This window comes from Mercenaria mercenaria, chromosome 3, assembly GCF_021730395.1.
Source record: "Mercenaria mercenaria strain notata chromosome 3, MADL_Memer_1, whole genome shotgun sequence".
NCBI classification, from domain to species: Eukaryota; Metazoa; Mollusca; class Bivalvia; order Venerida; family Veneridae; genus Mercenaria; species Mercenaria mercenaria.
In genome coordinates this window covers 14,805,350-14,832,115 of record NC_069363.1, presented here as the reverse complement: position 1 = coordinate 14,832,115, position 26,766 = coordinate 14,805,350, and the positions used below count along the sequence as shown (strand labels likewise).

The 26,766-nt window shown below is 33.8% G+C and overlaps 6 non-coding genes across 6 annotated transcripts; all 6 read right to left on the bottom strand.

Annotated features, from left to right (window-relative positions):
• Window positions 1-4,459: 4,459 nt before the first annotated feature.
• Trnas-uga (transfer RNA serine (anticodon UGA)) lies at window positions 4,460-4,541 on the bottom strand. Its single transcript has one exon. It is a non-coding gene; the product is annotated as a tRNA-Ser (tRNA).
• Window positions 4,542-10,223: 5,682 nt separating this feature from the next.
• On the bottom strand, window positions 10,224-10,306 carry Trnas-uga (transfer RNA serine (anticodon UGA)). The gene has a single exon. It is a non-coding gene; the product is annotated as a tRNA-Ser (tRNA).
• A 1,358-nt stretch (window positions 10,307-11,664) lies between these two features.
• On the bottom strand, window positions 11,665-11,736 carry Trnaw-cca (transfer RNA tryptophan (anticodon CCA)). Its single transcript has one exon. It is a non-coding gene; the product is annotated as a tRNA-Trp (tRNA).
• Window positions 11,737-14,717: 2,981 nt separating this feature from the next.
• Trnas-uga (transfer RNA serine (anticodon UGA)) lies at window positions 14,718-14,799 on the bottom strand. The gene has a single exon. It is a non-coding gene; the product is annotated as a tRNA-Ser (tRNA).
• Window positions 14,800-20,487: 5,688 nt separating this feature from the next.
• Window positions 20,488-20,570, bottom strand: Trnas-uga (transfer RNA serine (anticodon UGA)). Its single transcript has one exon. It is a non-coding gene; the product is annotated as a tRNA-Ser (tRNA).
• A 1,362-nt stretch (window positions 20,571-21,932) lies between these two features.
• On the bottom strand, window positions 21,933-22,004 carry Trnaw-cca (transfer RNA tryptophan (anticodon CCA)). The gene has a single exon. It is a non-coding gene; the product is annotated as a tRNA-Trp (tRNA).
• Between the last annotated feature and the right edge of the window lie 4,762 nt (window positions 22,005-26,766).

Genomic DNA, 26,766 nt, shown 5'->3' with positions numbered 1-26,766 from the left:
ATTCAGAATGTTAAGAAAGATTATTTAACTTTACAAATCATTACAGGAACAAAATATTGTATTACCAAAAGAGAGAAAAGAACCCAATGCATTTTTCCCATTTGCATGGTCAAAATCAATAGTTGCATTTTTTATATGTCAAACTTCCTATGATTTGTGTACATTAATTTCGCATGATTTGTTTTTCGAATGTTTTTCATTTTCGTACAGTAACGATTACATTATTTAACGTAAAAGCTGAAATTAAAATTATTGTTATACAAACTTCACATCTAAAAGAATATTCATGATTAAGTAAACAGCAGTTGGATTTTTTGTAGCATCAAGCATCAGTAGAAACTATTATATGGTGGCTGATTTCTGCCAACTTCACATTTTCGTTTTGCGAGATTAAGAAATTGACCAGCGAAAAACCATAATGCGACGAGGCGAAATAGCGAGATTTCGCTTTGTCGCCTTGTTGCAAGGGACAAATCGAAAATATGACAACTCGCCAATACCAGATATCTCGCCTTTTCGATATGTCGCCTTCTTGTAGCGCATGCGCTGTATAAAATATACATTCGTTTTGGATAATTTTACCGGAGTATCCAGGTATTAACACCTGGTGCATGTTTCCTGCAACTGTCACATCTCACATCTCTTTGTCGCCTTCCTGTAACGCATGCGCACACCATTGTTCCGAGATGTGACAGATGCATGTTCAAATACTTATTGAATTAAAGTCGCTCTTACAGTTTGAGGTATATGGTTTTACATGATTAAAATGAATAAAAATGTGATTTATTATATTTATCAATACTTGTGGTAAAGTAATAAATTCAGTTTTACAATTTATTGTTGTGTGCAAAAATATGGGAATACTGAATATTTAGATGAACGAGGGGTAGTCGGAAAATATCCTTGGACTCTTAGCAGAAGGAACAGAGATCTGTGATAAAATTCCTGCTTTTAGAGGGTGATAAACATTACCACGTTTTTCAAAGGCAGAAAGGTTTTTTCAAACGCCTGCATATCTCGTTCAAACTTTATAGCTGGGTTTTACAAATTAGGAAGGGCAGGACAAGCATAAGGGACAGGCCTAGGTCAAGGAGGCCCGCTGAAGCAATGACCCCTTCCATGGTGGCGAATGTTGAGGTTTTTGTCAACAAAGATCGCAGAGTGACTCTGCAAGAGGTAGCCAATCAGGGTCCGTAAACGACCGGTACATGAGAATCAAGTATGAGTGCTAGGTGGCTGCCGTTACAGCTGACATAAGACCAAAAGGCATCCACTGCGACCATAGCAAAAGAACACTTAGGGCATTTTAACTGTGATGTAAGTAAGTTTTTGAACTGTACTGTCACTGGGGATGAAATGTGGGCTCTATATGCTGAACCTGAAACAAAAGCTCATTTAAAAGCGCAGTGGAATCGAGCTTGTTCCCCACCTTCCAAGAAGTTTAGGCTGTCACCCACAGCTGCCGAGTTTATGCTGGTTGTTTTGGGGGATTCATGTTGAATGATCTGGCTCATACGATGCAAAAAGGTAAAACGGTGACTGCTAGATACTATTCTGAAGTAATTATGGAACAAAAACTCAAAGTAAAACTGAAAAAGCTGTGTCCCAGGCTAGCCCAGAGAAATGTACTTCTTTTGCATGACAATGCTCCAACTCATACTACCTCATTTACAGTTGAACTTATCAACTCCTTCAAGTGGCAACTACTTCAAACTCCTACAAAAAAGGACGTAATAAGCATGATGAAGATCTATCAGCGTTTCAGGAGAAGTTATTTATTTAAGGTATTTCTATGCTTTTGGCCCCCTAATGGGGCTAAGTCCCACCTTTCATCTAACTTGGGAGAGGACTTTTCAATCATACTACATATCGAATTTATGAAGGTCCTTCAGTCAGTTTATGAAAAGAAGGTATTTCTTTTTTAACATTAAGGGGCCCCTAAAATGGCTCGAGCACTCCCATTTGAATAAAATTGTCAGAGACCTTATATTAATGTTACTGAGTAAGCTTAATGAAGATTGATCAAGCGGTGCATGAAAAAAAATCGTTTAAATGTATTTCTATTTTTATCTCTTGTGGACCCTAAAAGGGACCGAGTGCCCTAACTTGAACAAAGGGAACAATACAATTATCTTACAGAACAAGTCTGATGAAGATTCAACTACCGTTTTATGAGAAGAACTCGTTTATATTGTTTTTCTGTGGAGGGGACCTTGCCAGGATGCTACAGACCCGTTTGTTGTAATTCTTATCGGTAGTTTCATAGAAGAAGTCGTTTAAAACAATTGTGGATGATTGATGCCGGGCAATCCACCTGTTCTAATAGCTCGCACTTAACCTCCGTCCACTTGAGCTAAAAGGCTTGAAAAGTCACAATATGACCTAAACTGTGACATAAAGCAAACAAACAAAATCAACTTTCAGATGGAAACTTAAATAAGTCTTTGACTTTAGTTCATAGAGATGAGCAATAAATCTTCCTGAACTGTCGCATTAGATTGAAATCGTTTTATTTCTTTGCTGGTCTCTCTGACCCGTAACAAATTGTTATTGTAATCAAAACAAACACTAGACGATATAGGTTGTTTCTTTATATGTAACAATGTGTCCGCTACTCAAATATACGTATTTTGTTTATCTGTTTAACACGTTTCTCGGTATTGAACATGTGAACATGTACACAACATTTACCGAAATGTCTATTTCTGCAAGAGCTTATGCGATGTTTTTTCTAAGAATATATATCTCCAGTAAAATCGTGTAACACCCATTCTGGAGATGGATATCTACAGCAAATGTTTGTTCGTTGCATCATCATAGATAAGTTCTTCAATCATTGTAACATCAAAAAATGTTGTGGTGATTGAATTATGTTATTTATCAGTTGTGAATGCAAACCTGTATTGACATACAGTTAGAAAAACACTTCAAAATATTTAGAAATGTAAGATAATTCGGATTCCTAAAATTAGTTAAAATATTTTGCAAATAGTTGATTCGCTATTTGATCAATTCCAACATGTCATCGATAGCTAGAGTCATATGAAGCATATATTATATGAGAATACCATAAAACAAAAGAAAAAATATCAGTCTTTGTTAACTTTTCAAAATGAATATAAAAATTATTCCTAATTCTTAACTACATTTCATAATTAATATTGCAAAATACCCTCCAGAGAACAAAAAACTACATGATTTGAAGCCATTGGAAATAGAGGTTAAAAGTAAGTCCCGTATTTTAAGATATAAAGGAAACAATACATCTTCTTGAATTTATTTGTAAAAAAAAAATTCTTGAACAAACCAAATTTATTTTAATTGCCCGCAAAAGATGGTATTAAATCGGAAATTATTACCATATTTTTCTTTAAAAGCATTTAATGGTATGTTGTACATAATAATGGCTTGACACATTGGAAAAGTTAACTGACCTGTCTATAAAGATTATTTCAAATTTACAAAGCAGTTGTTTTCGTAATGTATTTTCATATTCCATTAAAATATGCATACACGTAACTATGTTTAGGAGTAATGGAAAACTTATGGCTCTATAAATTGTAGTTTAAAACGTGTTCAGTTTATTCATTTACGAGTTTTCTTACATATATGACCACCATATATCTGGAAGTTTAACAGATTGTTTGCGTTCCATATAAACATATTCAACATTAATGGAATTTTCATCATTGCTTTCATGGCAATGCAGTAGTGTATGACAATCAAAATTTAACGCACGAGTCTTTGTCAGAGAAGATGTGTTGCCTAATCATTGCATTGGTATTATATTTTAAGGGAACGTGATTTTGAGACATTTCAACTCCAAGTTAGATATCCGTTTTTTAGGGATTTATGGCATTCAATTAAAATCCTTTAAGTACATTAATACTTTTATCATTACCCAACCTGTTGTACCTCTTAAAACAATCCGATTTGAAATTCCAGATAACTGAGTGCGGTTGATTTAAATAAATTTAAGAAGTAGTAACGTATTCATATATGTGAACCCCAATATTTATCTAACTTGTACAAACATACATTTGATATTCGTAGATAAATATACGATGCTTTAAAGGATTTATTACGTACCGTATTTGAAAAATCTTTATTTGACATTTTATAATGAGAAAACTAATAAAAATGACATAATAAAAGGTTAACTTCTGTTCTAAAATATACAGACGATTATTCGCTGCAAACAGAAAATAATCTTTAGCTTTCAAGTCCAACTTCTTAAAACAGTATTATTACCAAAACACTATTTGGTACTATAACATTCTTTATTCTAATACATGGCTAGTTGAACTATTCCAAGCAATTGAGTGAAATAAGTATTTTCACTTAAGAAGCAAAATAACAATAACAGAAACAAAAGATTAAGATGGACAGGAAAAATCTTTGAAAAGTGGTATACAATGTCATACGGTCTTAAAATGTAAGGCCCCACTACGAAAAAGTTCGCTGCGAGCAGGGTTCGAACCTGCGCGGGCAATGCCCATTGGATTTCAAGTCCAACGCCTTAACCACTCGGCCATCACAGCTGTACTTTATATGTTTTATTTGTAAATTGACTAACTAAATTTAAATATTTCATAACGGATAATCATAAAAAAATTATCGCGCATAGGAAACGTTATTCATGGCAAGACTCTGCTCGGATGAAGGCACTTAGAGTGAATGCTCAGAGACAGTTAAAGTAAATATTTTCTGTCAAATATCGAAGGTTTTAATCCTTTTATTTTTAGTTAACATATATATCCAATGTTCGGTACACGTTAAGTACCTGCAAGTGTACTCGTAAAAATAATGAAAAATAGTTAACTGTAAAGTCTCAGAATTAAAAGGTTGATTAATCGATTAATCTGTGATGAGGTTACATTTCAGTATGGATTAACATTATTTTTATTTTGTCTGGTAGGAAAGAAAATTAATTTAAACTTTGAAGTTTGACAGATATCGGTCATTTTAACGGACTCTGATCATGCTGTCTAATTCCTCTGTAAGAGCAGCCCTGAGCTCATGAAGAGCTTGTCCAAGGTGTGTTTATGCCATCAAAATAAATACAGCCTTTAATTTCCAATAATCAGTGTTAAATATTTTACCAGCCGCATACACCACGGTGTATGATCGTTACCAAATTAGCCGGAACTTGGCAAAGCATCTAAATTTGAGTGTGTTTTTATTTTTCGAAGAAACATGTAGGAAGATTTTAAGTCTTCAATTTGTATTGTCGAGTAATAATGCATTAAAGCAATAATTAGAGCATTAAACTTTTTAATGATTTATTTAGCTAGTATACCTTTTCTCCCTTTGTAATGCGAGTGATTTCGAAGCTATTGCGATTTTCCTGACGCCTTAGTTTGTAGAAAGACCTTTTTTGCCAATTCGAATAAGATTTGTAACGCTTTTTTACCAGTTTAAGGAGTTCAGCTGTGATTATGGGATAACAGAATAAGTGTATGTACATATATGTATGCAGTGAAATGCAGACTATCGTCTTATATTTCAAATACGACAATATTTTAGTTTTTTTATTATGCATAGCAATTTGTCGGAATATGGCACATAATTTTGTTCCTTTTAATCCTTGTGCAGCCAAGTAGGCTACGAATCGCGAAACACGATACCATTTCCATATTTTGATTTATGTTTTCACCCTATGATACAAAGTGCAGTAAGAAATCTTGACGTGATATTTAAAAACTTACAGCGTTTCCTAAATGTATAATGAAAGAATACAATTATTTCTTGAAAATAACTTGCACACCACATTTTTTACATATAATAAAGAATTATTTATTCATAATCTAAGGCATACTCTGTATTGCAACTCGAAAAGGACCCAAGGAACATATAGTTTATACAGCACCTCGCTGTAAGGTCTGTATAACACATGTTCTGTGGATAACGAATGGGTGCCATGTTATCTCAGTAAATGAGAAATTAAGGTGCTTGTCAACGCTGAACGTAACACGGAAAATAGGAAAAAAGACAAGTACAGAACAATCAAAGAGTTCATATTTCCGTAATAAAAGAAATATACGTATATATATATTCAGTGAATCTGTAGGTACAATACTAAAGTAATTGTGCGTACAATAGTATAAAATGAAATACATTTTCGTCAATAATAAAATCAATTCCGCACCTTTTTCATCTAAATCTACATGTAGGCGAAAATGACGGTGTTATACTACTGCACAATATTGTAGCGTAATATCATATCACCCTTGGATTCCGTGAACAATAAGTTATGTTGATCTTACGTTTTCTTGGGGTTTTCTCCAGCAAAATGTACACCCTCCACCTTCTTTCCATCCATGTTTTGATAAAAAAATGCGTTGCTTGTCCGATAAATTTTTGTCAAGTTCCGGCTAATTTGGTAACAATCATACACCGTGTAAACGGGTTAATCTCCTATGACAAGCATATTTACGATGATTTTATAATTATTCATTGTTGAAATTAAATGATTATGCAGTAGATATATATTAGATATTAGCATTAGGTTGGGTTATAATCAGAACGTTGCTACAAAATGTTTATGATACACGGTGTATTTTTAGAAATCACTAAATGCAGAAATGAATACAGGATGTCACAAAGCTGTGAATAAATGATAAAACGGCATCCAATGAGCTTGCCAATTACATGGGAAGAAGAAAGAATATTTTTGTACTTGTAATTCTTTTGATATGAATATATAAGGTTTATCACATGTTTGACGTCGCGGGAATGTAATAAAGCCATTAAATAAAAATGATAATACACTAGTGTAATAAAGCTTTGTCGTCGACGTCATTTATTGTATAAGCGACGTCGGTCAAATTGTCTTGTTAATGTAGTAAAAGAAAGTCGAATCTTTGATGTTTCGACAAGAAGGGCTAACATGTGATAAAACGAATATTACATTTGTGACTTTCCATATTGAATTTATTAAACTCGTTGAATAAATGAACACGCAAATGACCATTAGAAAATAAACATGTCATAATTCCTATTTAGTCAGCTTGTCAAAACAATTAGTAACTGAACAAAAACAACAATCATGACGTGGACAGAGGGTAGTTAACCTGGGCGAGATATCATGACCTGTCACTTTCTCATATGACCAAGTGCTGAAATTATTTTAAGTAGCATTCCGAAATTCTTTTGTGTGTGACTTATAACTTGACCGAAAAACAAGATGAATAATGCTTATCTAATAAGTAAAATGAATTCTTAAAGTCGTTATACGACACAAAATTATCAGAATTACTGTAATTTTTGATAAGACATCATCAAATAATTGTGTTAAGATTCATAATTTTATATATTTCATGAGAAATTATAATATTTGCAATTAATTTAGGTTATAGACAACGTGCATACAAATGTAATACATATAAATCGCATGCTGTTTTTCAATAAATCTCACCTATTCAATTTCATATAGACTGGCATCAGTCGTCGTTTTTAAAATCGTCATTGAATTTTACTGACATGTTGCTCAGACCGACATCCAACCTTAAAAATTTCCTGAATAATAGTATAACATCATGGTATAGCTCAACCTTTGCCTAATTTCTGGGTTAAGACTTTCAGATTTTCTGGTCTTGGCCCACGGACCATTCCGCTACCGTCCATGTACAGGCTCAATCAAACCGAGCCTGTATCAATTTCATGCGACCTGTGGAGTTTCCACTTTTTCTATTTTATTATCACAGCCGTGTGGATTCAGAAAATGGCTCCCCGTACATTCAATCAGAGCTGTTATATTTCGATCTTTTAGACCTTTCAGCATGACTTTTATCTTGTGTTATTGGTACTGCTCAGCTTTTCAGCTTGCACATTTCCAATACTCTCGCTTTTATAGCTTTGGGTATTTTATCATCACCCCTTGGATATATTGTCTGCTTTTAATTTTTGTCTTTTGGCAGTTTCTGTGATATGCAGTCTCCGTAACCTCAGATCCTCATTCTAAATTCCAGTTTGTTTAGTTCTCGTTTTAATTGGGCACCATACGCCGCTTTTCTTGAAATTACACACCTGTGTATCATTAAAGGTTCCATGTGCACCGCCGTATGAACACATCTGTGGACGACTCTAAATTGTTTTCGGTACATGTAACATTTGTTGATGCTGAGTTCTGCTCAACCCGGGGTTAGAGGGCGTAAACGGTAGCATACATTTCCAATACCGTCCACATACAGGCTTAATCAAACCGAGCCTGCAGCATTTTCATTTTTGTTTTGTCGAGCGACCTGTGGGGTTTCCACTTTTTCTATTTATAGACTCTTCTGCTTATTAGGGAAATTGGAATGTTTGTTTTGCCTTATTTAATTAAGAAGCAATCTTAATTAGAATGGCGAAGTGGTTGCGTGGTGGTCCTATAGCTTGGGTATATGGTTTAATTTGTCTGAAATGAAAGAAATGTGACTTATTATATTTACTGACACCTTATGCTACATGTGATAAATGAATAACTTCATTTTACTGTATGCAAAAATGGAAAATGCTAAATATTTAGAAGATGTACGTGGAGAGTAAATAAAAAAAATGACAGATATTTTTTATCGGCACAAAATAGACGTTGAATGTATAGTAAAATGAATTCGTGCTAGACTATCTTATAAAATAAAACCAGCTTGTGTTTAGTTACATAGAAATCGCCTGAGGTCTACATCCTGCATCAAACACTAAGAGGTCGTTGTGACTATAAGACGTTTAACGTTGATTTCTATTCCTTAAATATAAGTACGAAACACTGAATCCCGAATGGGAGATAAAAAAAGCATACAGCTGGTCATGTGCCTACATTTTAATGATTTTTGAGAGAGTCTTACAAGAATGCAACGGAACAAGTTTAATGAACATCTCCCGGCGGTCAAAGGGAACGATCATTTAAAGATATTTCTAGTTTTGGCTCTTATGGCCCCTTGAAGTGACCAAGTACCCACATTTGAAGAAATTCAAGAGAGAATTTAGAAATCATAACATAAGCCAAGCGTGGTAAAGGTTCGTCAAGCTTTCATGCCCAGTAGTTATTTAAAAGTAGTTCTATTTTAGTGGCCAAAAAAGAGCTAAGTGCCACCTTTTATTAATCTTTGGAGAGAACTTTACAATGATACCGATACTACAGATCAAGTTTGATAAAGCACTATGAGCGTTTCATGAGAAAGTCGTTTAAAGGTATTTCTATTTTTAACTCTAACGGTCATTAAAATTGCCCGACTGCATCTATTTGAATGAAATTGGGAGATAACTTATAATAATGTTACGAGTAAGCTTAATGAACATCCGTCAAACGGTGCATAAAAAGAAGTCGTTTAAAGTTATTTCTATTTTAGCTGTAGCGACACCTATAAAAGAGACCCAGTGTCAGAATTTATTTGAATAAACTTTGGAGGGAACCATAAAATGATGCTACAGAACAAATTCGATGAAAATTCAATTAACGATTCATGAGAAGAACTAGTTTTTTATTTCTGTTCTTAGCAGCGGTCTTTTTAACAAGTTTGGAAGAAGACCTTGTCAGATGCTTTAGACCAAGTTTAGTGTAATTCTTAAAAGTAGCTTGACAGAAGAAGATGTTTATGTAAATGATGGGTGATTCACACCGGATCATTCGCCTATTATTCCAATTGCTCGCCCTGAACTTACCATTCAAGAGAGTTAAAAACTAGAACAGTCGCCATATGTGCTAAATTATTACCTACACTCAACAAAAACAAATTCATATGTAAAATGTAATAACTCTGACTTCATATAGATAAGCCATTTTCGTAAATATTCTTTAACTGTCGCATTAGTTCGATATCGTTTTTATTTTTATTTTTGTTATACGAACATAAAAATATCAATTTCATATAGACTCTTGTTTCCGCTTGGTCTTTTATTTAATCATTTCAAAATGGTCTTTTATATCCGTAGTAATCTGTTTTTCAGTCAAAACCCAGAGAGTCTAAACGATACATGTTGTGTCTTATGTGAGTTTTTTGTAACGTCCATGTGTACGCAAATTGTCTCCACAATATGATTGTCACCAGTATGACAGCATGATGGAAAATATATTGCCACTTGTTCAATACGCATAATACCCATTTATCGAAATGGGCTAATACCACTAGAATTTTTTAACTTAATGAAACCAGCAGTTTGACCTAACAACAGTCAGATAGACAGAGAAAGTCATTGAAAAGTGCTATACGACGTCAGTCAGCAAACCTGATATTAAAAAAGTTTGCTGCGAGCAGGGTTCAAACCTGCGCGGGCAATGCCCATTGGATTTCAAGTCCAACAAACTTAACCACTCGGCTATCACAGCTGCACATTGTTTGTTATGTCTGTATATAACCCTATTGTTTAAAAACAGATAATTATATTAAAAGTGTTAATGACACCTAGGAAAGACTATTCACGGTAAGACTCTGCTTAGACAGAGGCACTTAGAAGGCATGATAAGTAACTGTTGAAAATACTGATTTACGGAATATATCGAAATTAAAATCGATTTTCTTTTCAAAAGAAAACAATATTTAAGTCCATAAATCGAAATAACTTGTTCTTGCAACTTTACTTGCTATAAAATCGTTTATATTGAACAAGGCACAACCAGTTCAGTATTTCGAAACAGTTTCCATTCTGAAGCCGAAGTCAAAGTCTCAGTCTTTATCTAGTTCAAATATCGATAATTTAACGGCCTCTGATAATGCTCTCTAATTGCCTCTGAAGGAGCAACCCTGGGGTCTGAAAGAGCATTTTTGCCATTGAAACAATCGTTATAAATAGAAAAACAGTTAAACTGCAAATGATACGGGAAGGATAAGAAATATTTTTGTACTTATGATTCTTTTTATATGAAATATATATATTGTTTAATTGACTTAAAATAACACAATAAATGCAGATAGGTATAGTTTTATTTTAACGTCAGTTAAGAATTCACTTTATAGACTGATCTGCTGATTAGGGCATCATGATTTGTTTGTCATATTTAGATTAGAACTACTATTAATTATAACTACTAAGAATGATAGTTGACTTGGGGTAAATACTCGGTTGAATCTTTTTGTTGTTGTTTTTTTTTCAGTGAAAAAATTTGAATTGTTATTATATTCATTTCATTTTTTAATGTCATTTTGTTAAAATATCGTCCATAATTATTTTGATGTACAAGTAAATTTCATTTTAGTACAAGGAACCGTACATAGCGCCTCATTGCAGTAAGTTTCGCCAGCTGTGCCTGTGGATTCTAAGAGTCAGAGTGCACAATACAGATTTTACGCAAAGTCTACATTGCTTATACTTACCTGTATCAAGAATATTAAGGCAGTGCATTTTTATCGCTAATTAATTATTATTCCATATATATGGTATTGAATCATACTGATTTGTAGTAAACATTTACTAAATGATGGACGTTCCATTATTAAAAGTAAAAAAGTCGCCCAACTCAAAACCGAACTATATACTTCAATTCATCTCATTTATATTCTGTAGTGCTTATTTTGTTATTAATTAGGCTATGAACAGGCTCAATCAAACCGAGCCTGCAACATTTTTGTTTTTGTTGTGTTGAGCGACCTGTGGAGTTTCCACTTTTTCTATTTTGGAAAAAGGAATATGAAATGTGAAACGTACAATTCTACATTCCTTCCGTAATATCCTGAAATAAAAAATGTTTGACCCCGACGTGATTCGAACACGCAACCTTCTGATCTGGAGTCAGACGCGCTACCGTTGCGCCACGGAGTCTTGTATGCATAGTGAAGTATCGGAACGTAAACCTACAAGAATACTGTATATTTGGCACACACTAGATTAACCGTATCATGTAAACCATTATACGGTATATCTTATATCTTTATTCTTATCTGTACAGTCATACTATATTGTACATGTTTTATATCTGATGCAATCGTGTATCAATCTGTTGTAAACTGAAAAAGAAGATAAAATGTAAGCAAAACATGGCAGTTCAGCAGATAGATATAATCACACAGAATGTTTTTTTATAATTGATATCGATGATTGTTTTAACAATGATCTTTCAGCAAAGAAAATGAAAATTATTCGTGATAAGTAATTGGTTCACACTTATCTAATGAAAACCTATTTATATTGAACTGCTCATCTGCCACGTTTTCCTTAATTAGTTATCCGCACAGTATGCTGGTGCATATCTTTTTAGTAAATGAACAATCAACATCATTCTAGTTCAGAATAAAATAATTTAATATTTGGAAACATAGAACGCAACCAAAAAGTAGGGATGTCGAAATGGCAACGCGCTCGAATATTATAACAGTTTACCAATAAAGAAGTGAAAATCATAAAAATTGTAAATCTTGTAACCTTTATGTGTGTGTGATTCAACAGGTTGTTCTATGAAGGTATGTATGGGGGATACAAGTTAGTGTATATAGACAGGGACGGGTTCTAGAAGTAGGGGAGTGAAGGGATTATGAATCATATGAGAAATAAGAAAGGAAATATCAAAAATATAATTTTGAGGGAGTGCGGTGGGGGTAGGGTTTGTAATGGCAGGGAAGATGGGGGAGGGTGCATGTTGTTGAAGGCAATGTGAGAAACAATATAAGGTAAAGATAAATGTGTAAAATGTAAAAAAATAATTTTTGAAGGGCATGAGAGGGGATTAGAGGGGTAGGGATAGGTGGGAGGGGAGGGTATGACGGAATGTTAAAATGAATAGAATAGAATAATATGAGTTTATAAGTAAGTGTGAGGAAAGTTAATAAGGGGTTGCAAGTGGGTAGCGTTTAGCTATTGCGATGTGAGACATATCTGTAAACGTTGTTATTTCAGAAGATACAGTTAAACTGAGAAGCATGCAATAAAACTTAACACTATCATGAACCCGATACCTGTGACCTTTGCATTTTAGTACATATAACCCTGAATTGAACGAAAAGGTGTCTGCCACTTACTGAGATCAATCCTTGGTAATGTTTGCTTAATATAGGGACAGCTTGTAAGAATATACGCCGGGTTAATTACAATAGCTCTCCTTATTATTTGAATAGTAGAGATAAAAATAATAGTAGAGTCGCTTTGATTGAGTCTGTTTCTGCGATGTAATGAAACGTGCCATTGACCTTAGGACCCTAAGCGTCAGCATAAGCGTTATCAAAATAGATTTGAATGTGATCACGATACCAAAGGACAAAACAATAATATCACACTTAAAGACTGCTGGTGTGATAGTTAATAAAAACTATACATCCTTTGGAAGCTTACGTATAGAACGCAATTAAGATAACAATGATAGCAGATTCGGCTAGACTAAGTCTATTTCGGAAAAGTAATGCAATATGCTTCACTCCCAAAGCCACAAACACGCACTTGGAATCATTTAAATAGCCCATTTCTGATGAATTTCGCTAGCCAAATGATATGAGTTATTTTATTTGCATGCAAAACTCGTGACTACTGTTCTAGCATGCAGAATTCGTTAAAAGGGGACTGTTGTTGTAGTGGATAAGGATGTGTGTGCACGCGCGTGCGTGAGTGTGTGTGCGTGCGTGTGTCTATTCAAATCAACGTAAAGCGATATTAACTTTGGAAAAAGGACCTACATGTACTGGTCAAAACCGATTTTGGCCACACAACCTCGAGCTTACTCAAACTTAAACTTTCTGGACAAAGATTCACTGAATAGAACTACAAAACACAAAGCAATGTGAACATATTATACATTGTAAGTTAAATATGTTCGAGTAATGCTTTCAAAGGTCATTCCAGAAATAAAGAATGCTAATCTTTATAGATCTTTACAGATCACCCTTAAATGTACTTATGCATAATGGCAATTGTTAAAGGCAATTATTTTTATTGTCTAGTTGTATCATACTTTATGTACTTTATCATGTTTGAGGTACCTACCGTTGTGTTTAATATACACTAAACTACACACTCATAAAAACAGATCATAATAGTAAATAAACATTAAATCTGCATGTCGTGACATAAATTTCTAGCGATAAAACATGCAACAGTTTCCAGGTACGCAATAAAAGTGACTTCTTAATATGGATAATCCGTTTTTTTGGTCATTTGGTGGGTACTATTTATCCTAGGGAGCTTCAGTTAATTAAAACTAACAATTCGGATACTGATGCTTCATTTTTAGATTTACATCTCTCTGTTTATGACAATATTATACATACCAAAATTTATGACAAGAGGGATGATTTTAATTTTAGTATTGAAAATTTTCCCCATTTGGATGGGGATGTACCTCAGGCTACATCTTATGGGGTGAACCCCAATATTTATCTAACTTGTACAAACATACATTTGATATTCGTAGATAAATATACGATGCTTTAAAGGATTTATTACGTACCGTATTTGAAAAATCTTTATTTGATATTTTATAATGAGAAAACTAATAAAAATGACATAATAAAAGGTTAACTTCTGTTCTAAAATATACAGACGTTTATTCGCTGCAAACAGAAAATAATCTTTAGCTTTCAAGTCCAACTTCTTAAAACAGTATTATTACCAAAACACTATTTGGTACTATAACATTCTTTATTCTAATACATGGCTAGTTGAACTATTCCAAGCAATTGAGTGAAATAAGTATTTTCACTTAAGAAGCAAAATAACAATAACAGAAACAAAAGATTAAGATGGACAGGAAAAATCTTTGAAAAGTGGTATACAATGTCATACGGTCTTAAAATGTAAGGCCCCACTACGAAAAAGTTCGCTGCGAGCAGGGTTCGAACCTGCGCGGGCAATGCCCATTGGATTTCAAGTCCAACGCCTTAACCACTCGGCCATCACAGCTGTACTTTATATGTTTTATTTGTAAATTGACTAACTAAATTTAAATATTTCATAACGGATAATCATAAAAAAATTATCGCGCATAGGAAACGTTATTCATGGCAAGACTCTGCTCGGATGAAGGCACTTAGAGTGAATGCTCAGAGACAGTTAAAGTAAATATTTTCTGTCAAATATCGAAGGTTTTAATCCTTTTATTTTTAGTTAACATATATATCCAATGTTCGGTACACGTTAAGTACCTGCAAGTGTACTCGTAAAAATAATGAAAAATAGTTAACTGTAAAGTCTCAGAATTAAAAGGTTGATTAATCGATTAATCTGTGATGAGGTTACATTTCAGTATGGATTAACATTATTTTTATTTTGTCTGGTAGGAAAGAAAATTAATTTAAACTTTGAAGTTTGACAGATATCGGTCATTTTAACGGACTCTGATCATGCTGTCTAATTGCCTCTGTAAGAGCAGCCCTGAGCTCATGAAGAGCTTGTCCAAGGTGTGTTTATGCCATCAAAATAAATACAGCCTTTAATTTCCAATAATCAGTGTTAAATATTTTACCAGCCGCATACACCACGGTGTATGATCGTTACCAAATTAGCCGGAACTTGGCAAAGCATCTAAATTTGAGTGTGTTTTTATTTTTCGAAGAAACATGTAGGAAGATTTTAAGTCTTCAATTTGTATTGTCGAGTAATAATGCATTAAAGCAATAATTAGAGCATTAAACTTTTTAATGATTTATTTAGCTAGTATACCTTTTCTCCCTTTGTAATGCGAGTGATTTCGAAGCTATTGCGATTTTCCTGACGCCTTAGTTTGTAGAAAGACCTTTTTTGCCAATTCGAATAAGATTTGTAACGCTTTTTTACCAGTTTAAGGAGTTCAGCTGTGATTATGGGATAACAGAATAAGTGTATGTACATATATGTATGCAGTGAAATGCAGACTATCGTCTTATATTTCAAATACGACAATATTTTAGTTTTTTTATTATGCATAGCAATTTGTCGGAATATGGCACATAATTTTGTTCCTTTTAATCCTTGTGCAGCCAAGTAGGCTACGAATCGCGAAACACGATACCATTTCCATATTTTGATTTATGTTTTCACCCTATGATACAAAGTGCAGTAAGAAATCTTGACGTGATATTTAAAAACTTACAGCGTTTCCTAAATGTATAATGAAAGAATACAATTATTTCTTGAAAATAACTTGCACACCACATTTTTACATATAATAAAGAATTATTTATTCATAATCTAAGGCATACTCTGTATTGCAACTCGAAAAGGACCCAAGGAACATATAGTTTATACAGCACCTCGCTGTAAGGTCTCTATAACTACATGTTCTGTGGATAACGAATGGGTGCCATGTTATCTCAGTAAATGAGAAATTAAGGTGCTTGTCAACGCTGAACGTAACACGGAAAATAGGAAAAAAGACAAGTACAGAACAATCAAAGAGTTCATATTTTCCGTAATAAAAGAAATATACGTATATATATATTCAGTGAATCTGTAGGTACAATACTAAAGTAATTGTGCGTACAATAGTATAAAATGAAATACATTTTCGTCAATAATAAAATCAATTCCGCACCTTTTTCATCTAAATCTACATGTAGGCGAAAATGACGGTGTTATACTACTGCACAATATTGTAGGCGTAATATCATATCACCCTTGGATTCCGTGAACAATAAGTTATGTTGATCTTACGTTTTCTTGGGGTTTTCTCCAGCAAAATGTACACCCTCCACCTTCTTTCCATCCATGTTTTGATAAAAAAAATGCGTTGCTTGTCCGATAAATTTTTGTCAAGTTCCGGCTAATTTGGTAACAATCATACACCGTGTAAACGGGTTAATCTCCTATGACAAGCATATTTACGATGATTTTATAATTATTCATTGTTGAAATTAAATGATGATGCAGTAGATATATATTAGATATTAGCATTAGGTTGGGTTATAATCAGAACGTTGCTACAAAATGTTTATGATACACGGTGTATTTTTAGAAATCACTAAATGCAGAAATGAATACAGGATGTCACAAAGCTGTGAATAAATGATAAAACGGCATCCAATGAGCTTGCCAATTACATGGGAAGAAGAAAGAATATTTTTGTACTTGTAATTCTTTTGATATGAATATATAAGGTTTATCACATGTTTGACGTCGCGGGAATGTAATAAAGCCATTAAATAAAAATGATAATACACTAGTATAATAAAGCTTTGTCGTCGACGTCATTTATTGTATAAGCGACGTCGGTCAAATTGTCTTGTTTATGTAGTAAAAGAAAGTCGAATCTTTGATGTTTCGACAAGAAAGGCTAACATGTGATAAAACGAATATTACATTTGTGACTTTCCATATTGAATTTATTAAACTCGTTGAATAAATGAACACGCAAATGACCATTAGAAAATAAACATGTCATAATTCCTATTTAGTCAGCTTGTCAAAACAATTAGTAACTGAACAAAAACAACAATCATGACGTGGACAGAGGGTAGTTAACCTGGGCGAGATATCATGACCTGCCACTTTCTCATATGACCAAGTGCTGAAATTATTTTAAGTAGCATTCCGAAATTCTTTTGTGTGTGACTTATAACTTGACCGAAAAACAAGATGAATAATGCTTATCTAATAAGTAAAATGAATTCTTAAAGTCGTTATACGACACAAAATTATCAGAATTACTGTAATTTTTGATAAGACATCATCAAATAATTGTGTTAAGATTCATAATTTTATATATTTCATGAGAAATTATAATATTTGCAATTAATTTAGGTTATAGACAACGTGCATACAAATGTAATACATATAAATCGCATGCTGTTTTTCAATAAATCTCACCTATTCAATTTCATATAGACTGGCATCAGTCGTCGTTTTTAAAATCGTCATTGAATTTTACTGACATGTTGCTCAGACCGACATCCAACCTTAAAAATTTCCTGAATAATAGTATAACATCATGGTATAGCTCAACCTTTGCCTAATTTCTGGGTTAAGACTTTCAGATTTTCTGGTCTTGGCCCACGGACCATTCCGCTACCGTCCATGTACAGGCTCAATCAAACCGAGCCTGTATCAATTTCATGCGACCTGTGGAGTTTCCACTTTTTCTATTTTATTATCACAGCCGTGTGGATTCAGAAAATGGCTCCCCGTACATTCAATCAGAGCTGTTATATTTCGATCTTTTAGACCTTTCAGCATGACTTTTATCTTGTGTTATTGGTACTGCTCAGCTTTTCAGCTTGCACATTACCAATACTCCCGCTTTTATAGCTTTGTGTATTTTATCATCACCCCTTGGATATATTGTCTGCTTTTAATTTTTGTCTTTTGGCAGTTTCTGTGATATGCAGTCTCCGTAACCTCAGATCTTCATTCTAAATTCCAGTTTGTTTAGTTCTCGTTTTAATTGGGCACCATACGCCGCTTTTCTTGAAATTACACACCTGTGTATCATTAAAGGTTCCATGTGCACCGCCGTATGAACACATCTGTGGACGACTCTAAATTGTTTTCGGTACATGTAACATTTGTTAATGCTGAGTTCTGCTCAACCCGGGGTTAGAGGGCGTAAACGGTAGCATACATTTCCAATACCGTCCACATACAGGCTTAATCAAACCGAGCCTGCAGCATTTTCATTTTTGTTTTGTCGAGCGACCTGTGGGGTTTCCACTTTTTCTATTTATAGACTCTTCTGCTTATTAGGGAAATTGGAATGTTTTGTTTTGCCTTATTTAATTAAGAAGCAATCTTAATTAGAATGGCGAAGTGGTTGCGTGGTGGTCCTATAGCTTGGGGTATATGGTTTAATTTGTCTGAAATGAAAGAAATGTGACTTATTATATTTACTGACACCTTATGCTACATGTGATAAATGAATAACTTCATTTTACTGTATGCAAAAATGGAAAATGCTAAATATTTAGAAGATGTACGTGGAGAGTAAATAAAAAAATGACAGATATTTTTTGACTCGGCACAAAATAGACGTTGAATGTATAGTAAAATGAATTCGTGCTAGACTATCTTATAAAATAAAACCAGCTTGTGTTTAGTTACATAGAAATCGCCTGAGGTCTACATCCTGCATCAAACACTAAGAGGTCGTTGTGACTATAAGACGTTTAACGTTGATTTCTATTCCTTAAATATAAGTACGAAACACTGAATCCCGAATGGGAGATAAAAAAAGCATACAGCTGGTCATGTGCCTACATTTTAATGATTTTTGAGAGAGTCTTACAAGAATGCAACGGAACAAGTTTGAACATCTCCCGGCGGTCAAAGGGAACGATCATTTAAAGATATTTCTAGTTTTGGCTCTTATGGCCCCTTGAAGTGACCAAGTACCCACATTTGAAGAAATTCAAGAAAGAATTTAGAAATCATAACATAAGCCAAGCGTGGTAAAGGTTCGTCAAGCTTTCATGCCCAGTAGTTATTTAAAAGTATGTCTATTTTAGTGGCCAAAAAAGAGCTAAGTGCCACCTTTTATTAATCTTTGGAGAGAACTTTACAATGATACCGATACTACAGATCAAGTTTGATAAAGCACTATGAGCGTTTCATGAGAAAGTCGTTTAAAGGTATTTCTATTTTTAACTCTAACGGTCATTAAAATTGCCCGACTGCATCTATTTGAATGAAATTGGGAGATAACTTATAATAATGTTACAGAGTAAGCTTAATGAACATCCGTCAAACGGTGCATAAAAAGAAGTCGTTTAAAGTTATTTCTATTTTAGCTGTAGCGACACCTATAAAGAGACCCAGTGTCAGAATTTATTTGAATAAACTTTGGAGGGAACCATAAAATGATGCTACAGAACAAATTCGATGAAAATTCAATTAACGATTCATGAGAAGAACTAGTTTTTATTTCTGTTCTTAGCAGCGGTCTTTTTAACAAGTTTGGAAGAAGACCTTGTCAGGATGCTTTAGACCAAGTTTAGTGTAATTCTTAAAAGTAGCTTGACAGAAGAAGATGTTTATGTAAATGATGGGTGATTCACACCGGATCATTCGCCTATTATTCCAATTGCTCGCCCTGAACTTACCATTCAAGAGAGTTAAAAACTAGAACAGTCGCCATATGTGCTAAATTATTACCTACACTCAACAAAAACAAATTCATATGTAAAATGTAATAACTCTGACTTCATATAGATAAGCCATTTTCGTAAATATTCTTTAACTGTCGCATTAGTTCGATATCGTTTTTATTTTTATTTTTGTTATACGAACATAAAAATATCAATTTCATATAGACTCTTGTTTCCGCTTGGTCTTTTATTTAATCAGTTTCAAAATGGTCTTTTATATCCGTAGTAATCTGTTTTTCAGTCAAAACCCAGAGAGTCTAAACGATACATGTTGTGTCTTATGTGAGTTTTTTGTAACGTCCATGTGTACGCAAATTGTCTCCACAATATGAATTGTCACCAGTATGACAGCATGATGGAAAATATATTGCCACTTGTTCAATACGCATAATACCCATTTATCGAAATGGGCTAATACCACTAGAATTTTTTAACTTAATGAAACCAGCAGTTTGACCTAACAACAGTCAGATAGACAGAGAAAGTCATTGAAAAGTGCTATACGACGTCAGTCAGCAAACCTGATATTAAAAAAGTTTGCTGCGAGCAGGGTTCAAACCTGCGCGGGCAATGCCCATTGGATTTCAAGTCCAACAAACTTAACCACTCGGCTATCACAGCTGCACATTGTTTGTTATGTCTGTATATAACCCTATTGTTTAAAAACAGATAATTATATTAAAAGTGTTAATGACACCTAGGAAAGACTATTCACGGTAAGACTCTGCTTAGACAGAGGCACTTAGAAGGCATGATAAGTAACTGTTGAAAATACTGATTTACGGAATATATCGAAATTAAAATCGATTTTCTTTTCAAAAGAAAACAATATTTAAGTCCATAAATCGAAATAACTTGTTCTTGCAACTTTACTTGCTATAAAATCGGTTTATATTGAACAAGGCACAACCAGTTCAGTATTTCGAAACAGTTTCCATTCTGAAGCCGAAGTCAAAGTCTCAGTCTTTATCTAGTTCAAATATCGATAATTTTAACGGCCTCTGATAATGCTCTCTAATTGCCTCTGAAGGAGCAACCCTGGGGTCTGAAAGAGCATTTTTGCCATTGAAACAATCGTTATAAATAGAAAAACAGTTAAACTGCAAATGATACGGGAAGGATAAGAAATATTTTTGTACTTATGATTCTTTTTATATGAATATATATATTGTTTAATTGACTTAAAATAACACAATAAATGCAGATAGGTATAGTTTTATTTTAACGTCAGTTAAGAATTCACTTTATAGACTGATCTGCTGATTAGGGCATCATGATTTGTTTTGTCATATTTAGATTAGAACTACTATTAATTATAACTACTAAGAATGATAGTTGACTTGGGGTAAATACTCGGTTGAATCTTTTTGTTGTTTTTTTTTTTTTTCAGTGAAAAAATTTAAATTGTTATTATATTCATTTCATTTTTTAATGTCATTTTGTTAAAATATCGTCCATAATTATTTTGATGTACAAGTAAATTTCATTTTAGTACAAGGAACCGTACATAGCGCCTCATTGCAGTAAGTTTCGCCAGCTGTGCCTGTGGATTCTAAGAGTCAGAGTGCACAATACAGATTTTACGCAAAGTCTACATTGCTTATACTTACCTGTATCAAGAATATTAAGGCAGTGCATTTTTATCGCTAATTAATTATTATTCCATATATATGGTATTGAATCATACTGATTTGTAGTAAACATTTACTAAATGATGGACGTTCCATTATTAAAAGTAAAAAAGTCGCCCAACTCAAAACCGAACTATATACTTCTATTCATCTCATTTATATTCTGTAGTGCTTATTTTGTTATTAATTAGGCTATGAACAGGCTCAATCAAACCGAGCCTGCAACATTTTTGTTTTTGTTGTGTTGAGCGACCTGTGGAGTTTCCACTTTTTCTATTTTGGAAAAAGGAATATGAAATGTGAAACGTACAATTCTACATTCCTTCCGTAATATCCTGAAATAAAAAATGTTTGACCCCGACGTGATTCGAACACGCAACCTTCTGATCTGGAGTCAGACGCGCTACCGTTGCGCCACGGAGTCTTGTATGCATAGTGAAGTATCGGAACGTAAACCTATAAGAATACTGTATATTTGGCACACACTAGATTAACCGTATCATGTAAACCATTATACGGTATATCTTATATCTTTATTCTTATCTGTACAGTCATACTATATTGTACATGTTTTATATCTGATGCAATCGTGTATCAATCTGTTGTAAACTGAAAAAGAAGATAAAATGTAAGCAAAACATGGCAGTTCAGCAGATAGATATAATCACACAGAATGTTTTTTATAATTGATATCGATGATTGTTTTAACAATGATCTTTCAGCAAAGAAAATGAAAATTATTCGTGATAAGTAATTGGTTCACACTTATCTAATGAAAACCTATTTATATTGAACTGCTCATCTGCCACGTTTTCCTTAATTAGTTATCCGCACAGTATGCTGGTGCATATCGTTTTAGTAAATGAACAATCAACATCATTCTAGTTCAGAATAAAATAATTTAATATTTGGAAACATAGAACGCAACCAAAAAGTAGGGACGTCGAAATGGCAACGCGCTCGAATATTATAACAGTTTACCAATAAAGAAGTGAAAATCATAAAAATTGTAAATCTTGTAACCTTTATGTGTGTGTGATTCAACAGGTTGTTCTATGAAGGTATGTATGGGGGATACAAGTTAGTGTATATAGACAGGGACGGGTTCTAGAAGTAGGGGAGTGAAGGGATTATGAATCATATGAGAAATAAGAAAGGAAATATCAAAAATATAATTTTGAGGGAGTGCGGTGGGGGTAGGGTTTGTAATGGCAGGGAAGATGGGGGAGGGTGCATGTTGTCGAAGGCAATGTGAGAAACAATATAAGGTAAAGATAAATGTGTAAAATGTAAAAAAATAATTTTTGAAGGGCATGAGAGGGGATTAGAGGGGTAGGGATAGGTGGGAGGGGAGGGTATGACGGAATGTTAAAATGAATAGAATAGAATAATATGAGTTATAAGTAAGTGTGAGGAAAGTTAATAAGGGGTTGCAAGTGGGTAGCGTTTAGCTATTGCGATGTGAGACATATCTGTAAACGTTGTTATTTCAGAAGATACAGTTAAACTGAGAAGCATGCAATAAAACTTAACACTATCATGAACCCGATACCTGTGACCTTTGCATTTTAGGTACATATAACCCTGAATTGAACGAAAAGGTGTCTGCCACTTACTGAGATCAATCCTTGTGTAATGTTTGCTTAATATAGGGACAGCTTGTAAGAATATACGCCGGGTTAATTACAATAGCTCTCCTTATTATTTGAATAGTAGAGATAAAAATAATAGTAGAGTCGCTTTGATTGAGTCTGTTTCTGCGATGTAATGAAACGTGCCATTGACCTTAGGACCCTAAGCGCCAGCATAAGCGTTATTAAAATAGATTTGAATGTGATCACGATACCAAAGGACAAAACAATAATATCACACTTAAAGACTGCTGGTGTGATAGTTAATAAAAAATATACATCCTTTGGAAGCTTACGTATAGAACGCAATTAAGATAACAATGATAGCAGATTCGGCTAGACTAAGTCTATTTCGGAAAAGTAATGCAATATGCTTCACTCCCAAAGCCACAAACACGCACTTGGAATCATTTAAATAGCCCATTTCTGATGAATTTCGCTAGCCAAATGATATGAGTTATTTTATTTGCATGCAAAACTCGTGACTACTGTTCTAGCATGCAGAATTCGTTAAAAGGGGACTGTTGTTGTAGTGGATAAGGATGTGTGTGCACGCGCGTGCGTGAGTGTGTGTGCGTGCGTGTGTCTATTCAAATCAACCTAAAGCGATATTAACTTTGGAAAAAGGACCTACATGTACTGGTCAAAACCGATTTTGGCCACACAACCTCGAGCTTACTCAAACTTAAACTTTTTGGACAAAGATTCACTGAATAGAACTACAAAACACAAAGCAATGTGAACATATTATACATTGTAAGTTAAATATGTTCGAGTAATGCTTTCAAAGGTCATTCCAGAAATAAAGAATGCTAATCTTTATAGATCTTTACAGATCACCCTTAAATGTACTTATGCATAATGGCAATTGTTAAAGGCAATTATTTTTATTGTCTAGTTGTATCATACTTTATGTACTTTATCATGTTTGAGGTACCTACCGTTGTGTTTAATATACACTAAACTACACACTCATAAAAACAGATCATAATAGTAAATAAACATTAAATCTGCATGTCGTGACATAAATTTCTAGCGATAAAACATGCAATAGTTTCCAGGTACGCAATAAAAGTGACTTCTTAATATGGATAATTTTTTTTTTTATGGTCATTTGGTGGGTACTATTTATCCTAGGGAGCTTCAGTTAATTAAAACTAACAATTCGGATACTGATGCTTCATTTTTAGATTTACATCTCTCTGTTTATGACAATATTATACATACCAAAATTTATGACAAGAGGGATGATTTTAATTTTAGTATTGAAAATTTTCCCCATTTGGATGGGGATGTACCTCAGGCTACATCTTATGGGGTATATATTTCTCAATTAATTCGGTTTGCCAGAGCGTGTAGTCATGTCAAGCATTTCAATGAACGTAATCAATATATTACAAGTAAACTTCTTCAGCAAGGCTACCGTTATTACAAATTGCGTAAATATTTTACTAAATTTTATTATCGTAATTCTGATTTAGTTTTAAAATTCAATAGTAATTTAAAGACACTTCTGCGAGAAGGTATTTCTAAACCCGTTTTTTTTATGGGGATGTGGTTTACAAACTTCGTAAGATCTTGGGTCATGGTAATTTTCCAAATGTATTTGGAAAGATTATCAAACGTTTTATTAAAAGAGGTTACGACCCAACTGTTTTGAGACATACCGCATGTTTAGTGTTCAACCCGTTTACAGTTGGACACTACGCTTCCCTCTTTGATTGCGTCTGACGGAAGAGGGGGAGGACTCTATGATGAGCAGTTTTTAAATCCTACCAGGACTGAACTGTTTTGATATTTGTCTTCTGGCCTGTTTCGTCGGGCCCTTAAGGGTGTTTCTCTTGTTGCTCTGTCTTCTGAAAAGGCATTGAGTACATACGTTTTTGGTACTTAAGGTTTGCTTTTTATATATTTATACACGAGCATTTTTGTGTTTTACATGCCATGCCTTTTTGTTTCCATTACGTGTGTTAGAGATTCACCTGGAGGGGATTACTTTTATTTACACTGTCCCATGTCTTTGGAACATGGTGGGGGTAAGAGTGGGGTTGGGTGCGCACCATAAACCGGTTTAATCTCCCCAGTGGTGTTTTTGCCACTGACCGTTCCAAGGCGGTGCCCCACTGTGTTCCTTTGTTTGTTCGTTTTGTCCTTGTGTGTTGACTTTGTGTGCGCGCGTGTGTGTATGCTTATTATTCGTCTTGTCCTTATGTGTTGACTTTGAGTGTGTGTGTGTGTGTGTGTGTGTTGTTCGTTTTGTCCTGATGTGTAAGCTTTGAGTGTGTGTGTGTGTGTGTGTGTGTGTGTGGTGCACGCGGTTGCGTGCTGGGGGGTTCGTTTTGAGGAGGCTGCGCTTTTGGTGCGTGGCATTCCCTGTTTGATATTTTTCTTTGTTTTCATTATAATATTCAACTTTATATATTGGTTTTCATTTAGACCAATAATAGAAATCTCAGCTAGATTATTTTTTCTCTTGTACCACCAGCTGTAAGCTTATATTAGCACGCCCAGTTTAACGATTTTAGAGGATCATTGAAACAGAGATGTAAGGTATAACTGTTGATTTCACAGTTAATTATTTATTTGATATATGTTACATATTAATTTGGTTATAGCTATTTAAGGTAATGAATAACGAGTTCTTGAAATTTTATACGCAGAAACCACAATCATTTCCTGACAGAATCATTGCCTCTTGATATCTTAAGTACAGACTAGTCAGTAGCACAAACTGTGATCCGGCAATTTAAATAAGGAGCTACGTAATAATGAACTTTGTTTTATAGGTCATATGATATTTTTTATTCACTATCTGCAATAGGCTATTATACAACAATTAATAGGATTATTTTGACTCGAAAGGTCATCCGATTACTAATGTTCTAGTATACACTCTGCCATGAATCTATACTGATTACACAATTCTACATTTTATTACTCCATATAAAATCAACATGTTGTTGTACTAAACTGATAATAAACGCAAAAGTATCAAGAAGGCAACTGTTTCAATCAATATAAGTGACTTTATTACAATTTCAAAAGTTCTTTTATGTGTCATAAACATAGCCACAGCTATATCTGAGTTCATGTACCACCTGCTGAAATTTAACTTTAAAATACCAAATTCATATCATGCTTTTCAACTCATCTGTTTGAAAATCACTGATTAAGGACGCTCGCTAGTTTCGTAATGTTTTTCTCAATAATAGATTTTGATGAAATGTTTTGTATTAATAGATCATGTTATGATGTATTGAAAAATGAAATAAAAAAACTAGGTCACCAGGATTGTTTCAATTTAATTTGCCCCTAGATATGGTGCTATTTTTAACATTTTTCAAAATTTCTATAATCCTAAAATATATTTCAGTAAAGTACAATAATCAGCACAAATTTAATATCTAAGCATTTTTATAACGGAAAACAATTTATCTATTTGAAACATGCTCAGCGAAATCAAATGAAAATGATTATGTAAAGAAAGGAATACTTGTTCAGCAGACCCAAGGGCTATTTTTGCATATTTTTGTCAATTTTAAGTTGGTACTTCTG